Source organism: Rhineura floridana, chromosome 1, assembly GCF_030035675.1.
Source record: "Rhineura floridana isolate rRhiFlo1 chromosome 1, rRhiFlo1.hap2, whole genome shotgun sequence".
NCBI classification, from domain to species: Eukaryota; Metazoa; Chordata; class Lepidosauria; order Squamata; family Rhineuridae; genus Rhineura; species Rhineura floridana.
In genome coordinates, this window is record NC_084480.1 from 85,732,630 (window position 1) to 85,748,932 (window position 16,303).

The 16,303-nt window shown below is 45.9% G+C and overlaps 1 protein-coding gene across 1 annotated transcript in view; it reads right to left on the reverse strand.

Moving 5' to 3' along the window:
• FBN2 (fibrillin 2) overlaps positions 1 to 16,303 on the reverse strand; it is a 419,303-nt gene that overhangs the window by 371,626 nt on the left and 31,374 nt on the right. The gene's annotated exons all lie outside the window — the stretch shown is intronic.

Here is a 16,303-nt window from a genome sequence, read left to right on the forward strand (position 1 = left end):
TTGAACACCACAGAGCCACAGCTTGTCTACTCTGGGTCAGCATGGGTCTGAAAAAGGATGCGATAGACTGGTACAGCTCCAGTGCATCTAGTGCCAGGTCTGCCAAAGCACTATTAATGGAGAGAGGGAGATTAGAAGTCAAAAGGCTAGAGATGGAGGACTGCACAGAAGTGGACCAACGGACTCTCCGTTCTGATACTAGCGTTCCCTCTAAACTCGTGTGAGCAACAGAGGGAATGGGGTGCTGGAGCTTTAAAAGCATTAAAAGGGGGAAATGATCACTGTCAGCCCTGTTTATCAAATCAAAAATTGAGACTTGCGGGTAAAGCGCCTTGTCTATAAAGATATAATCCATAACACTAGCACCCCTACTGGTTAAGTGTGTATACGCCCCTTTGGATGCATCTACGGGGGAGCCATGCAGACATTCAAGATTGTACAAGAGTGAAAGGTCTAATAGCCTATAGCCTTGCTTATTGGTTATTAGATCAAGGGAGACTGTCACTCCATGCTGGGTGGGGACTGGGGCCATGATTTGTAGAGGCCCTGGGCTCCGACCTGGCGCCCCCCAGTCTGGCGTTAAAGTCGCCACACAGGATCAGGTTGGCATGGGGGAATTGTTGTTCTAACTGTGATAAAGCGTCGGCAAGAAGGTCCCAAACATTACCGGGGCTCATAGACTTAGCTAGATTCGGTGGGAGATAGACGTTAACAATAATAAGTGACCCAGTACAGGGCCCCTCTAGTCTCACTGCCATGAGGTATTGGGCACCTGTTAGCTCAATTGGGTAAATCTCGACTGGAAGGTCAACAGAGACAGAAATACTGAGGCCCCCGCTGCCACGGCCTTTGGTGTTAGTCCTGGTAGCTGGGGAGGAGAAGGTTCTAAAACCGTGGATACACAAAGGATTGCCTTGGGTCAGCCATGTCTCTTGTAAACATACTATCATGAAGTCGTGAAGAAAAGAATCCAGGTCTGCATCGGGGGGGTTGTTGTTCCAGCCCATAATGTTCCAAGACAGGAACAAAAGTTGTCAAGTCAGCACTAATGGTATCCAGTTCTTCTGAGAAGCAGATGCATCCGTTTGCTGGATACGTAGAAATTTGGGGCAGGGTAGAACGGTTATCTCTCGATAGGGGTTGTGCTCGGCCGAGGGTGGTGCTGTTTCCTGCCACCTCAATCACCTCCTGGACCACAGACAGGCTCGGCGTGCTGTGGATCTTTGCCTCTACCACCAACGGTGTAAAGGTAGAGGAGGGTCCTATAGAAGCTGTTGAGCTAACTGGAGGAACCGGATAGGGTACAGCTAGTGGGCTCATGTTAGATGGCAAGCTAAGGGGGATGTTACAGCACATACCCACGGTTGCCCCATGGTCATACAAGGACTTTGTTATGGGCAAAACACGGTGCCTCAGTTGTGTAGTGTCATCCCTTGGATTCTCGTGTGGTGAGGACGCGTCTCTCTCCTTAAATGCTATCACCGCTTGCTCTCCCTTGACACCTTGCTTCCTTGGTTGAGATTCCAAGCAGTGGCTGTGGATCTTTGACAGCCGCCCAGTTAACTGGGCCAATCTGCGCAAAATTTCATCGCGATCTCTTGGAGCGAGGGCTTCAAAGGAGTTTAAAAGTGCCTGCTCCTCCGCATCAAAGAGATCATTAGGCCCATCATCAGGATAGGGTCTGTTGGGGGATGAGGGAGTCACCTTCTCTTTATGGGGTGATAGTTTACTGCTTTGAGAGCGCTCCACCGGTACGTCCAAATCAATAAGCCAGCCTTGGTTTGACCTTGGATGGCCGTTTGTCAGGACGTATGGTTGGAGTTCTGATGTTTCTGAGAATGAGCTAGGAGAGGGGGGCAGCTGGGCTGAGGATTCTGAAGGGGAGGGGGAAGCTTCCCAGATAGAGGGGGGAAATCTTGAACAGACAACAGACTCGGTTCTCACGCACTCCCCCCCTAGGAATGTGCTGCAGTTACAGACAGAGAGGGAGGAGGAGGACCAAGGTCGTTCGGCTGCAGAGAAGGGTAGAGAGAAATCACCTGAGGTGTCAGGCCAACCCCCCCACACTTCCCACCATCCTTTCCGAATCAGAAGGGGAGGAGGCAGCCGCCCCCGCATCACCCCGCACACGAAGGCAGTTAAAATTGCGCCAAAGAGGCGGGAAGGGGCGTAGATGTGGGCAGTTTGAGGCGGAGTGAGAGGATCTGGGCCCGAAAACCCCCTTGATAAGGGATGGGGAATGCTTGAAACTTTGTTCTATCAACTCTCTTCCATGCCACGGGTTTTGGTTCATGTTAAGAGTTCATGAGGCGAAGAAGCCGATGTCTGGAAATTACTCTAATAAAAACTGATTTGCTTTCATCAAGTGATTCTGTTCTTGAGTCCTAACCCGGGCACGACACCGTTAGAACGGGGAAGAGCATTAGGAAGTAGGGCCTCCGGCTTGGCCCTGTTTTCAAAAAGCCTCACAGGTGTTATGCCCAGGTTTGCCAGTTTTCCTTTTGCAGCCAGAATTTGAGTCGCTGGTAAAGATGAAGAAAAAGTGACCACTGCCCGTGCTTTGATGCCATTGTGGTACAAATACTCCACTGAGTCAATGTCCTGAAAAGTGAACTGTAGCAGGAGAATATCCTTTAGAGTCTTCACTAGATGGAGCTTGCGAAGATTTTGCGCCACTATCCCCTTGGGTTTGGGGTAATTAACAAGAACTAATTTGCAGTGATTCAGGATTAGGTTCCACCTTGGATTGTTACTGCCTTCCCCTGAATTCTGGTTAACAGTATCCTTCCATAGGACCTCCTGCCACGGATCTTGCTTGAGGGCGTAAAGATCCAGGGTGCTTTCAGTATAAGCAGGTGCCGGTATCAGGGATAGAGCAGCCGGGCGGTAATTGGGGGTTGGCTCCCTCTGCGGCGGGAGGCAACTCCCCCCCAAGTTCTGGGGGGATCATAACTCCCTTTTCTCCTTGCCCCCTGCAGCGTCCTTGTTCAGAAGATCGAATAATTTTTTTAAGTTCATTTTTTTTTACAGCCAGTTGGCTTCTGGTTTTTGAGATTTTTACTCTTCTTTTTATTGTCAGATCTTTTCTTCGTCCCACAGCGAGGTCTAGCTCTTGGGATGGCCGGCTTGATCTCTATAGCAAAAGATGGAGCAATTGGCTTCGGCATCTGAGTCATCACAGCTGGATATGGTGGGTCGGCAGGCTTCTGCTGGAGTTTGACTAGCGTTGTTAGTAAATGATTGCTTTCAGACAGGAAGTTTTTTACACGTTCCAGCTCAGTTGCCATTGTAAGCAGCCAGCCCGACAATAATGGCACTTCAGCATGGGGGGCGAGTTGTGTTGGTGGGCTATGAGACTCCAGAGGAGTACTGGGCTGATTAGTTATATCCTCGCCCTTATCCAGCTGAGGGTCCTGCGGCATGAGGTCAGCGGCAGAATGCCGTGTAGCTAAAGGAGAGACCTTGGGGAGTACAGTAGGTGGGCTGGCCTCCGGCTGTGCCTTCATAACAGTCTGTAGCTTGTCCACTGAGGGGATTTTTAAAAAAACCCACCGGTGATTGCATTGACTCTGCGACTGCATGGACCTCTGCCTGTGCTATCTCAGCTGCCAGGCTTAAGGCCAGGGATTCCCCCATATTCCACTGTATATTATCTTTGATGGAGAAAGACCATTCAGAGGGGGGGGTCTGTACGGGGGCCTCCTATGCCTGCTTTCGTAGGCAATTGGGGAAAAAAGTGTGTTATTTTTAGTTGGCCCCCTTCTGTCTCTAAAAGCTCATCTGACGTTAGGTGGAGATGAGGCGAAGAAGCTGGAGCTGACCCCCCTTTCCCTTTAAGTGTTCTGCCTATACAGGGCAGGCTCGCAAACGGTGAGGAAACTCCCTGTTCTTTCCTGGCCTTCCTCGTCAGGACCATTTTGGATGTTAATTAATCTTTCCTGCAAGAGGTAAGCAGTCTGTTTTAAAGATGATTGGTAGCCGTCCAGTCAAGGGGAGAGATAAGCTTCAGACTTACGGTCCGTAGACCTTATCAGTAAGCACTCTCAGGCTGGGACATCAAGGCCACTGAGTCAGAGACGCAGGTGGAGAGATAATCCCAAGCACTGGCAAGAAAGATGACAGTCCTCCTCCTCCTCTGGGGGTGAAGTAGGCGAAATAAAATTAGCTAAAATAAAATAGACAAAACAAAAATGCGGCCACGAAGGAACTATTGTTAATGTTTGATCAAGGGGAGTCGAAGAACGTGCGTCTGCTGCCATCAACAACCAACCGGAAGTCCGGACAGGCTATGTTATTGAACATTTTCAATATAGCCCTGATCCTAGTATTTAAGTAAACATATCTTCACAAATATATCAAATAAGAGAATGCATCTCTTTACCTGGGTAACTAAAGGAGGGATTAAAACAAGTTGGTTTCACAGGGTTTCCTGAGTATAAGAGCAGATGCTCGGTGCTGTTGCAGGTTTCCATCTGGATCTTGCTATACTCTGAGATTCTACTCAGAGTAACAAAGTATTCCTGTTAGATGTTTGTATAGTTTGGCATTTCCTATTACAACTGTGAGTGAAGATGGGATGTTATCACAAGGCCTTTGAGCTGTTTTGGAAGTTCATTATATATCTGCCTCATGGCTGTGTTGCATCAGTCTGAATAACCATTGTTCCACTACTAAATGTTCTATGTTCATGTCAGGACAGTTTCTTTCACACAGAAGAACAAAGTGGACACATAAAATTTGACTGAAAACTCAGCCCCTCACTTCTGGACTTTCAGCAGAAATCAGTAGTTACTTCATTTTGTATAGGCTATAACTCTGCTCATACCTCCCCTGCTCCCAGAATTATTTCACTGGTTAAAGAGCAATTCAAACCCCCTTTGCACCAGGTGTGTGTGGATTAGGCAAATATGTCCCTCTGCTTGCCCTGCCAGCTTCCTGCTGGCCTCCTGCCGGCCACTGCCTACAGGGTAACAGAGCTCCTCCTCATGCCCACTGAACATGCAGCCAGGCAAAGTTCTACTGACAGGATCCCCACTGGGTGGCAGCCAGCAGAAAGCACCAAACAGGGCTTTCCAGGGCAGGGCTGAGTGGGCTTGAGTTCTTTTGGTTCCCAAGCTGGCTCCATTGCTATCACGTAATGGCATCAGGCCCAATATGATCTGCTTGCCTCTCTTTCTGCCCTTGCCACCAGGCAGTGGCGGTGGTTCCATCACTCTGTAAAGCCCTGCCAGGCTAGAGTGGAGTAAGTAAATCCTTTATTTACTCAACATTGTTTAGTGAAAGACTCTACTAGGCAATGCTGTCAAGATTTTTAATATTTATACACTGTTCCTCCTTTGGTAAGTTCAGAGCAGCGTGCATGGAGATCAAGTAGTTTGTCTATTAAGACAATTACTAGATTTTCTTCGATTTAACAAAAGTATCAATATCATGGACTGCTATGGATCAACTTCACTTCAAGGGACAACTTTCTAGGGAATGCCTGCTATTACACTAGGATTTATTGTTGTTATGTGCCTTCAAGTTGATTATGACTTATGGCGACCCTATGAATCAGTGACCTTGAAGAGCATCTCTCACAAACCACCCTGTTCAGATCTTGTAAGTTCAGGTCTGTGGCTTCCTTTATGGAATCAATCCATCTCTTGTTTGGCCTTCCTCTTATTCTGCTCCCTTCTGTTTTTCCAAGCATTATGGTCTTTTCTAGTGAATCAGGTCTTCTCATGATGTGTCCAAAATATGATAACCTAAGTTTCATCATTTTAGCTTCTAGTGATAGTTCTGGTTTAATTTGTTCTAACACCCAATTATTGGTCTTTTTCGCAGTCCATAGTATGTGCAAAGCTCTCCTCCAACACCACATTTCAAATTAGTTGATTTTTCTCTTAGCCGCTTTTTTCACTGTTCAACTTTCACATCCATACATAGAGATCGGGAACACCATGGTTTGAATTATCCTGAGTTTGGTGTTCAGTGATACATCTTTGCATTTGAGGACCTTTTCTGGTTCTCTCACAGCCGCCCTCCCCAGTCCTAGCCTTCTTCTGATTTCTTGACTATTGTTTCCATTTTGGTTAATGACAGTGCAAAGGTATTGATAATCCTTGACAAGTTCAATGTCCTCGTTGTCAACTTTAAAGTTACATAAATCTTCTGTTGTCATTACTTTAGTCTTCTGGATGTTCAGCTGTAGTCCTGCTTTTGTGCTTTCCTCTTTAACTTTCATCAGCATTTGTTTCAAATCATTACTGATTTCTGCTAGTAGTATGGTATCGTCTGCATATCATTTTTTAAATTCCTTCCAAGTCTATACTGTAATTCTGTGGCATAAAGGACAAGACTGCAGGATTTCACAAGCCCAACACATGACGATGACAGCCAATACATGTCACCAATTTATCAAGCCTACAGGTCAACATGTACCTGGATCTACAATCCTTCCTTAGACACATATCCCAAATGGCATTTCAAAGCAATTGATGAAAGGTTGATAAAATGATGTATTGCCATGGTACACAGGAAAACCACTGGTACATTGCTAACCATTCCATGCATAGGTTGACAACACTTTTTTCTTACACCTAATTAAATTAAACATCAAATTAACATAAACAAAAATGAAGTTCCTCATATTTTCCTTATGTGTAGACAAGTGTCATGTTGGGAGTTTCACAATATTTGTCCCACTGTTGCTATGGGAACAATGATAGCAAAAGGCACTGATGGAACACATGTTATAAATTACAGCTCACTTAGCAAATCTTATGCTCCAATGAGAGTAGGTAACCTACTTTTAACATGTGGTTACTATATATTCTTTGTCTCTAAAAACTGTTCAGCTCCAGACATGGAGAATGACAAAATATCTATCACAAAATGCACATATATATATTTGTTTGTTTTAAATCAACAGCCAGATCCTAAGCCTGGATACATCAAAAGTTATACCAATGCAATGTTACAAAACTTAGGCTATGATCCAAAATTTACTGACTAAGGAGCAATCCTCATTGAGTACAAATATTTAGGATCAGAGAATAATAGTATTTCAGTAATAGTATTTCAGTAAGGTCCTCTTCGGGTGTTATGATCCACACAATTGTAATCACATGGGCCAGGAACTTTATGATGGTGCCTACTGGAGCATCACCAACAGCCTGGCCCTTGCAGGGTTCTAAATCATGTTGGGAGCCTACATGCATGCTGCAGACTCTCTCCTTCAGACCTTTAGCATCAACATGGACGGCAGTACGACAGGCCCTTTTGCGCCACTGTCAGGTCCCAGCCAGGGGAGTCTTTCTCAGCTCCAGCCTTAGACCCAGCTGTGGGTCAGGTTCCATCTGGGTGAGAGGAGTCAGGAACCAGGATCCTGTGATGACACTGAGGAAGGGCCATCAGTACCTAGAATGAGTTCAGCCTCTGACATCAAGGCTGAATAGGTCCCAAGCCCAAGAGAGAGGTGTTGCCTCAAATGACAGCTGGAGACATGGCTTACGCAGAGAACTACCTGACTGCAGGCAAAGTCTCCCCAGGAGTAAAGTTTTCCTCATGAGTAAAGGTCTGGATGAAGGTGGTTGATAGGAATCAGCTGAGGCTGGGGGTGTGGTTCCAGCAGCTCCAGCTCAAAAAAAAAAAACAGTGGTAGGCTGGGAGAACTGCTGGACTAATTTATGCACCAGCCCTGTTTGCTGATATGCTGTTGACTCCAGACCTGACCCTGCCTCTCAACTTGTCCTGCTTTGCCCATGGACTGTTGTGACCTTGCATCTTGCCTGACCCCTTTATTATGGACTCTGAGTTTGGACTGGCCCTGGATACTGTCTTGGTATTGCCCACATTGGTGTGGTTGCTAGGAAGTCTCTGGCTTTCCTGAGTAAGATCTCACTGACCTATCTAGTGAGAACAGGTCTGACACAGACACAATGGATGGGGCAGGGTCAATGGCCATGTCCTCTCTCTCCATACCACACAATGGCAACAATGTTTTCATTCCGCTAGTATGTTAGTCCATATGTAAACATATTGGTCATTGTTTTATAAATTCAGTTTTAATCATTCATTTTCATACTGTCTATACACATATATTTATATTACTATTACACACACTTCCACTGTATGCCAATGTAGTAGTATACCAAATTTACAGGTGCATATTAAGCCTCATGAGCTAAGACCACAAACACAGGTAACTGAGCAACGATGCTGAATAGCACAATATCTGCTTGGCATATCACTTATTGTCCAGGGAATTATAAGCTGTGGTTTAAATGAAGCTACTTCACCTTGTCAGTCTGAAATCCAGCTTGGCAATCAATGGTGACTCTCTGCTAAGCTTCCCTCTGGGAAAACAAGCTCCATACAGGCATATCACCAAAATGACAAGCTGCTCACAGAAGCTTTACAAAATGGTTTCCATTCGTTCAAGATCTCACTTCTCCAGTGCTGGCTTTGAACATTCCATTAGGTTAGATAACCATTCTTAGAAAGCATCTCTTCTTAACCATTTAAACTTTTATTTTAATGTGTGTTATGAGAGATGCCTTGAACCTTGAAAAGGTGACATACAAATCTTCTAGATAAACAGTAATTATGTAAGCAGATATGAGACAGTATGAAAATCCCAGTATGAAAATCCCAGGTGGTTTAAATGTAGATAGCTATCTGGAAAAGTTGAGTTAGGCTCAAAATGAGTATCATAGCACAGTAGGCTGGAGGTACTTCTGCTTAGTGCCGCACTTCCCTGGTAGCAAGCCTCGATACTCCTTGTGATTCCAACTTAAGAGATGCTGTGTGTACCTGTATCTTTAAAATCCAAGAGCAGAAATGCAGCTATAAAAAGCAATGGCAGTGAATATATATGAAAACATCAAATACTTTTCTGACAGGGCAATCCTCTGCTCACATTATGTTAAGACTCATGTATGCCCAGCTACGTCCCTATCTGGACAGTGACGACCTCGCCTCAGTCGTTCATGCTCTGGTAACTTCTAGATTGGACTACTGCAATGCACTCTACGTTGGGCTGCCCTTGAAGATAGTTTGGAAACTACAGTTAGTCCAGAATGCAGCGGCCAAATTGTTGACGCGGACAAGAAGGTCCGCTCATATAACACCTGTTTTGACCCATCTGCACTGGCTTCCTATTTGTTTCCGGGCTAAATTCAAAGTGCTGGTTTTGACCTATAAAGCCTTACACGGCATGGGACCGCAATACCTGGTGGAGCGCCTCTCCCAATATGAAACTACCCGTACACTGCACTCAACATCTAAGGCCCTCCTCCGAGTACCATCCCATCAAGAAGCTCGGAGGATGTTGACTAGAAATAGGGCCTTTTCGGTTGTGGCTCCCGAACTGTGGAATGGTCTCCCCGATGAGGTGCGCCTGGCGCCGACGCTGCTATCTTTTCGGTGCCAGGTGAAAACCTTTTTATACTCCCAGGCATTTTAAAGTGTATTTTTACAGTATTTTATTACTATGTTGTATTCTGGATGTTGTTTGGTTCTCGTATTGTTTGTGTTTTTTTTTTTTTGAGTTATTATATTTATTGTATTTATATATTGTGCCTGCTTTTACCTTTTATGTACACCGCCCAGAGAGCCTTCGGGCTTAGGGCGGTATATAAATAAAATAAAATAAATAAATAAATAAATAAATATGCCACCCCTAGTCCATTTTCATATTCTCTAGATGTGTATTTTCTCCTCCATCCCAGGCAAAGCACATACAGGATTTGGCAGCTGTTGCACTGCCATACTGGCAGCACATCTCTGGGTCCAGTGTTAGGTATTGTCAGGATGCAGGATTGGGGCCCTGAAGTTTCAGACGATGAGGAGAGGGAGGGGGTCATTTGGACAGAGTCATGTGAAGGAGAAGCAGAAGAGGGGGAGGGAATCTCAGAGATAGAACTGTCTGGGAGCAAGGACCTTGAATGTCCAACAGACATAGATTCTTACCGTGAGCTTCCCACGCCTCCTCCCCCTCCGAGCTTGGTGGAGTTGGAGAAGGAGGGAGGGCAAGGAGGAATCCAACCCCCTCCTGATCCAGGAAAAAGCAAGGAGAAACAGCCAGATGGTTTAAGCATTGCCCCCCCGCTTTCCCCCATACCTGAGTCAGATTTCTCAGGAGGGGAGGGGGCGGTGGCACCCCCTTCACCACGTACAAGGAGACAGAAAAAGAGGAAGCAAAAGAAGGGGGAGAGGTGGGGTGTGGATGAGGGCACTTTGAGGTGGAGTGAGAGAATTTGCGCTCGTTTGCCCCCTTCTTAAGGGACAGGGGGAGTAGTGGTTCCTTGTTCTGTCAACTCTCTTCTGTGTCGCAGGTTATGTTTAGTAGTTAAAGTTCATGAGATGATGTAGTCTTTGTCTGGATATCACTTTAATAAAAACTGATTTGCTTTCACCAACTGGTCTGGTTCCTGAGCCTCAACCTGGACACGACAGTTTGACAGAACCACCTACCCAACCCTCGACGCTCCTGCCACTTGAACGGGACAAGATGGAACAGGGAGCAGCAGGGGGGACAAAGCCCACTTCTGAGGCGGAGGAAGTGTGACAGCTGAGAACTAATGTTGCATATCTGCAGGCAGATGTCCAAACCTTGTTGGCATCGGTGAGGGCATTGAAAACTGACAACCAAACTTTGAAATCCACGATAGCCCAAATGCGGACAGCCCCTTCAGCCGCTGTGGTTAAGATTCCGATTGGATTGCCGCCTAAGTATGCGGGACAGAGTGACCAACTCTCCACCTTAGTGGCTCAATGTGAAATGTACCTGGACATTAGGAATGCAGAATTTCCTAGTGATGTGGCCAAAGTGGCCTTCGTGATCAGTCTATTGGAAGGGGAAGCTGCCAAGTGGGTCACTCCCTATCTGGTCAGAAAGGATGCCATCCTAGGAAGATATAGAGGATTTATACAAGCCATGACCGAGATGTTTCAGGACCCCCAAAGAGCGGAGACTGTGGCGAGGCAATTGAGCGCTTTGAAACAAGGGAAAGGAACTGTTTCAGAGTATACCAATGCCTTTAAAATTCTGGCCCAGGAAACTGGTTATAATGACTTAGCCCTGATGTTTATGTACCGAAGTGGACTGAATGCAGAGATCTTGGATGATCTGGCCAGAACTACACCCCCAACTGATCTGCCTGGGCTGATTCGGCTGTGCCTGCAAATCGATCACCGGTTGGAAGGAAGGCGCCTGGAGAGGAAACAGGATGTACAAAGATACTCAGCTTCAGCCTCTTGCAGTAAAATCCCTCCAACTCCCGGGGTGTCAGGTAATACGGGAGAAGGATCGGGAGGGGCTTGTCCGAAGCTATCGGAGGAGGAAAAAGAAAGGCGTCATCCGGAACATCTCTGTTTTTACTGTTGAAAGCTGGGCCACGTCACTAGGGAATGCGGACTTAAAGGAGATAAAACAGGGCCGTCGGGAAACTAAAGTACCCAGGTCTCATGCAGGCCGGAGGGCTGGGGGCCACTGTGTACAAAGGGCCTCCGGTAGCACAGCCCCCTTCAAAAGGGGTACTGGTGCTACCTATTCGGATTACAACTTCCACAGGAGTAATGTTCAACTCTACAGCACTGATTGACAGTGGAGCCTCTACCAATTTCATTGATGCAAAGTTGGCAAAACGTCACCAAATCTCCCAATGGAAATTGGAAACCCCCTTGTCAGTTGAAACTATTGATGGCAGACCATTGAAGTTGGGTGGAGTGACTCGAGCCACAGAGGAATTGAAGCTAGAAATTCCTGGGCACGAAGAGCTCATTTCCTTGTATGTGTCAGATCTCTCGAACTTTGATGTGATTCTGGGAATGCCCTGGCTAGCAAAGCATGACCGAAAAATAGCTTGGAAGGATGCGGTTGTATGGTTCACTTCTCAGTACTGTCACAAGAACTGTCAGCCAGAGATAACCATAAAAGCCCTGGCAGGAGCTGTGCAAGAGGTCAAGGAAGTGCTACTTCCCTCGAAATATGTGGATTTTGAGGATGTGTTTAATGAAAAGGAAGCACAGTCCTTGCTCCCTCATTGCCCTTATGACTGTGCTATTGATCTAGTGCCAGGAGCAAGCATTCCAGCTGGAAGAATTTACTCCCTTACAGAGCCAGAGAGAGCAGCTCTGAGAGAGTTTTTGGACAAAAACCTGAAGCGAGGATTTATCCATCCCTCACAATCCCCCGCAGGGGCCCCCTTGCTGTTCGTAAAGAAGAAAGGAGGTGAACTCAGACCCTGTAATGATTACCACGCCTTAAATCAAATTACCATCCCTAACAGTTATCCATTGCCCCTGATTCCAGAGTTGTTAGATCGACTGCGTTCTGCAACAATCTTCACGAAATTGGACTTAAGAGAGGTGTATAATCTGATTCGAATGAAAGAGGGGGATGAATGGAAGACCGGGTTCAACACCTCCTATGGTCAATTTGAATACCTGGTGATGCCTTTCGGGCTATGTGGGGCCACTGGCATGTTTCAGAAGTTTATGAACAAAGTGTTTAGAGACCTCTTGGATCAGTACGTGATTTGTTATCTGGATGATATTCTGGTGTTTTCAAAGAGCCAGGAAGAACATGATCAACACGTGAAAACTGTGTTGAAAAGACTGAGAGAGTACCACTTGTATGCCAAGTTAGAGAAATGTGGGTTTGACTTGTTATCTTTGGGCTTCCTTGGATACCGAATCTCGGCAGGAGGAGTGGAGATGGACCCAGGAAAAGTGAGTTGTGTATTGGATTGGGGCCAGCCAACCACCAAGAAGGACGTACAATGTTTTCTGCGATTTGCCAATTACTACAGAAAATTTATCCCAGGCTTTTCCAAGCTAACAGCTCCCCTTACGGACTGTTTAAGGGGAAAAGGAACGTTCCAATGGACAGAGAACGCAGCGAGAGCTTTCGGGGAACTGAAAAGGAAATTCGCATCTGAGCCTATTTTGCGTTTTGCTGACCCTACCCGCCCTTTCGTCGTGGAAGCGGATGCTTCAGACGTAGCCATGGGGGGGTCCTTTTGCAACCAGACATGGATGGGAAGGAATTGTACCCTTGTGCATATTTCTCCAGAAAACTAAAAGATGCTGAAAGAAATTATACAGTGTGGGAAAAAGAGTTGTTAGCCATCAAAGACTCATTTGAGAATTGGAGACAGTACTTAGAGGGAGCCCAGCATCAGATAGAAGTGCGTTCTGATCATAAGAACTTGGAAAGTCTGCAGACAGCTTGGAAGCTGAACCAGAGACAGATACGTTGGTCGCAGTTTTTCGCCAGGTTTAACTTCAGGATTACTTACCATCCCCATGCAAAAAATCAGAGAGCAGATGCTCTATCCAGACAACCGCAATATAAAGGAGATGAAGTTTGCAGCCCTCCCCAGTACATTGTCCCGCCGGAAAAACTGATGTTGAGATTATGCCAGCCTTCATGGGAAGAGGAGCTCAAGAAGGCACAGCAGAGGGATCCATGCATGCAATGATACATTCAGGAAATGGAACAGGATCCGGATTCAGAAGTAAGTTTCCATTGGAAGGATCGACTGTTTTGGTTTAAAGCCACCAGATATGTGCCAAAGGGGGACCTAAGACTCAGAATTTTACGTCAGTGTCATGACTCTATCACGGCTGGACACTTTGGCATTTTTAAGACCATTCAAAATGTAGCTAAGGATTTTTGGTGGCCCCAAATGCGCCAAGACATTGAAAACTATGTAAAATCATGCTCTGTCTGTATGTGGGCGAAAACAGACACGGGAAAGCCTGTAGGGTTGTTGGAACCTTTACCAACGCCGAGTGAACCTTGGAAGGACCTATCCATGGATTTTATAACTGATCTACTGAAGTCACAAGGAATGACAGCTATATTGGTCATAGTGGATTCATTGACCAAGATGGCTCATTTCCTTCCTTGCTCAGGAGCCTTACAAGCTAGAGAAACAGCAAAATTGTTTATAAAGGAAATCTACCAATTGCATGGATTGCCCAATAGCCTAGTCTCGGATTGGGGAACTCAGTTCACAGCTAAATTTTGGAGAGCTGTGTGGAATCAGCTGCAAACGGAGCTAAAACTTTCTTCAGCTCATCACCCCCAGACGGACGGGCAGACGGAGAGACTTAATGCTGTTTTAGAAAGGTATTTGCGCTGTTATGTGTCTTACCAACAGACTGATTGGGTTTCCTATTTGCATTTTGCAGAATTTGCTTATAATAACTCCTTGCATACCAGTACTGGACAAACACCTTTCTTCGCTAACTATGGATTTCATCCCAAGGCTTTCCCCAGCAGTACAGGGAGTACGCCTGTACCGGCCGCAGGGAAATTTCTGCAGGAGCTTCAGGCAGTGCAGCAGATACTGAAACAACAATTAGACGAGGCCAAAGTGGAGTATAAACGAGTTGCTGATCAACATCAACGGGAGGGGACCCCCCTTCAGGTAGCAGACAAGGTATGGTTGTCTACCCGCTTCTTCCAGATGCTGGGCAAATGCAGGAAGCTGCAGGATAAGAGAGTGGGACCCTTCGAAATAGAGGCGCAAATCAACCCAGTGGCTTATCGTTTGAAGTTGCCAGATACTTTTAAAATACATCCTGTGTTTCATCGCTCCTTGTTAACGAAAGCCGCCCCTCCCAGTGAGTTAAGACCGGTGGAATCTCCAGGGGCGCCGTTAATAGTGGATGAGCAAACTGAGTTTGAAGTGGCAGAGATTCTGGACTCAAGGAGAAAGCGTAATAAACTACAGTATTTGATTCACTGGAAGGGTTATGGACCAGCTGACAGATCGTGGGAAAATAAGAGCGATGTCCATGCTCTGGACTTAATAAGAGACTTTCATCAATGGTTCCCTCATTGTCCTAAGCCGACAAGTTGGGGGGGAGCACAGCATGGAGGAAGGGATGGTGTCAGGATGCAGGATTGAGTCAGATTTCTCAGGAGGGGAGGGGGCGGTGGCACCCCCTTCACCACATACAAGGAGACAGAAAAAGAGGAAGCAAAAGAAGGGGAAGAGGCGGGGTGTGGATGAGGGCACTTTGAGGCGGAGTGAGAGAATTCGCGCTTGTTTGCCCCCTTCTTAAGGGACAGGGAGAGTAGTGGTTCCTTGTTCTGTCAACTCTCTTCTCTGTCGCAGGTTATGTTTAGTAGTTAAAGATGACGTAGTCTTTGTCTGGATATCACTTTAGTAAAAACTGATTTGCTTTCACCAACTGGTCTGGTTCCTGAGCCTCAACCTGGACACGACAGGTATATACGGGGTAGGATTGTTCAGTTAATTGCTTATAACTATGGTTCTGAGGTCACCAATCTGGCACCCATGGGTGCCTCCAGGCAGGGGACAGATTCTGAGCTTTCATTTTTTTAAAAAGTCTCTAGCCTTTCTAGAAATAAAGTTATGAAGTAAAACTCTGTGCTTTTAATGGAGCTTATTCCCAGGTAAGTGGGTATAGGATGGCAGCTTCGGCTTCAGCTTGCAATTCACATTGGGGAAAACAGGATTCTTGTGCCTTTAACAGCTGCATCTCCACAATCAGGACCAGCAGGACATAACTGATTTCCCATGGTGAGCATAAGGTTATTGGGGGGGGGAGAGAAGCAGAAATGACTGTACTCTCTTTAATTTGGGGTTATGCAATGCCCCCGTGGCAGACATTTTGTGTTGTGCCACATCTCTATTACGGTCATTTTGTGAATGGCGCCCTCAGTACTGTCTTAAAAATTTTAATGTACCCACTGCTCCTGATACTAATTTCTTGAACTCCCACAGCTATATAACAGCCTTGACTGTATCACATCACTTTCATGCTTATGTAAAGTAGCCCCTGTGTTGAAAAGAATGCCTAGGAACATAGGATGCTACCTTATTCCGAGTCACACCACTGGCTTATCTATGCTAGTAGTGTCTGTGCTGACTGACAGCAGCTCTCCAGACTGGGGACATCCCCAGCCCTACCTGAAGGTGCAATGAATTGAACCTTGAATGCTCTACCACTGAGTTACAGCCCTTCTTCAGTTTCTGACTTTTCTGCTTAAGGCTTCATTCACACAGATATCACATCAGTTCCAAAATGATGTGGCAAAATTGCCATAAAAACTTGTCACACACACACAACTTTTATCACATTAACCTCAAAGTGATAAAAGTAAAAACTTTTATCACATCAACTTCAAAGTGATTTTTCCAGATGATTAACATATCTAGATTTTATTCTAACTTAATGTTGGTAGGGTATCCTGTTCATGATGAAGGAGAAGGGTCATAACTCATTGGCAGATTTAACAGAATTATTTATTTAGCAGATTATCTTTTAGGTACTTAAA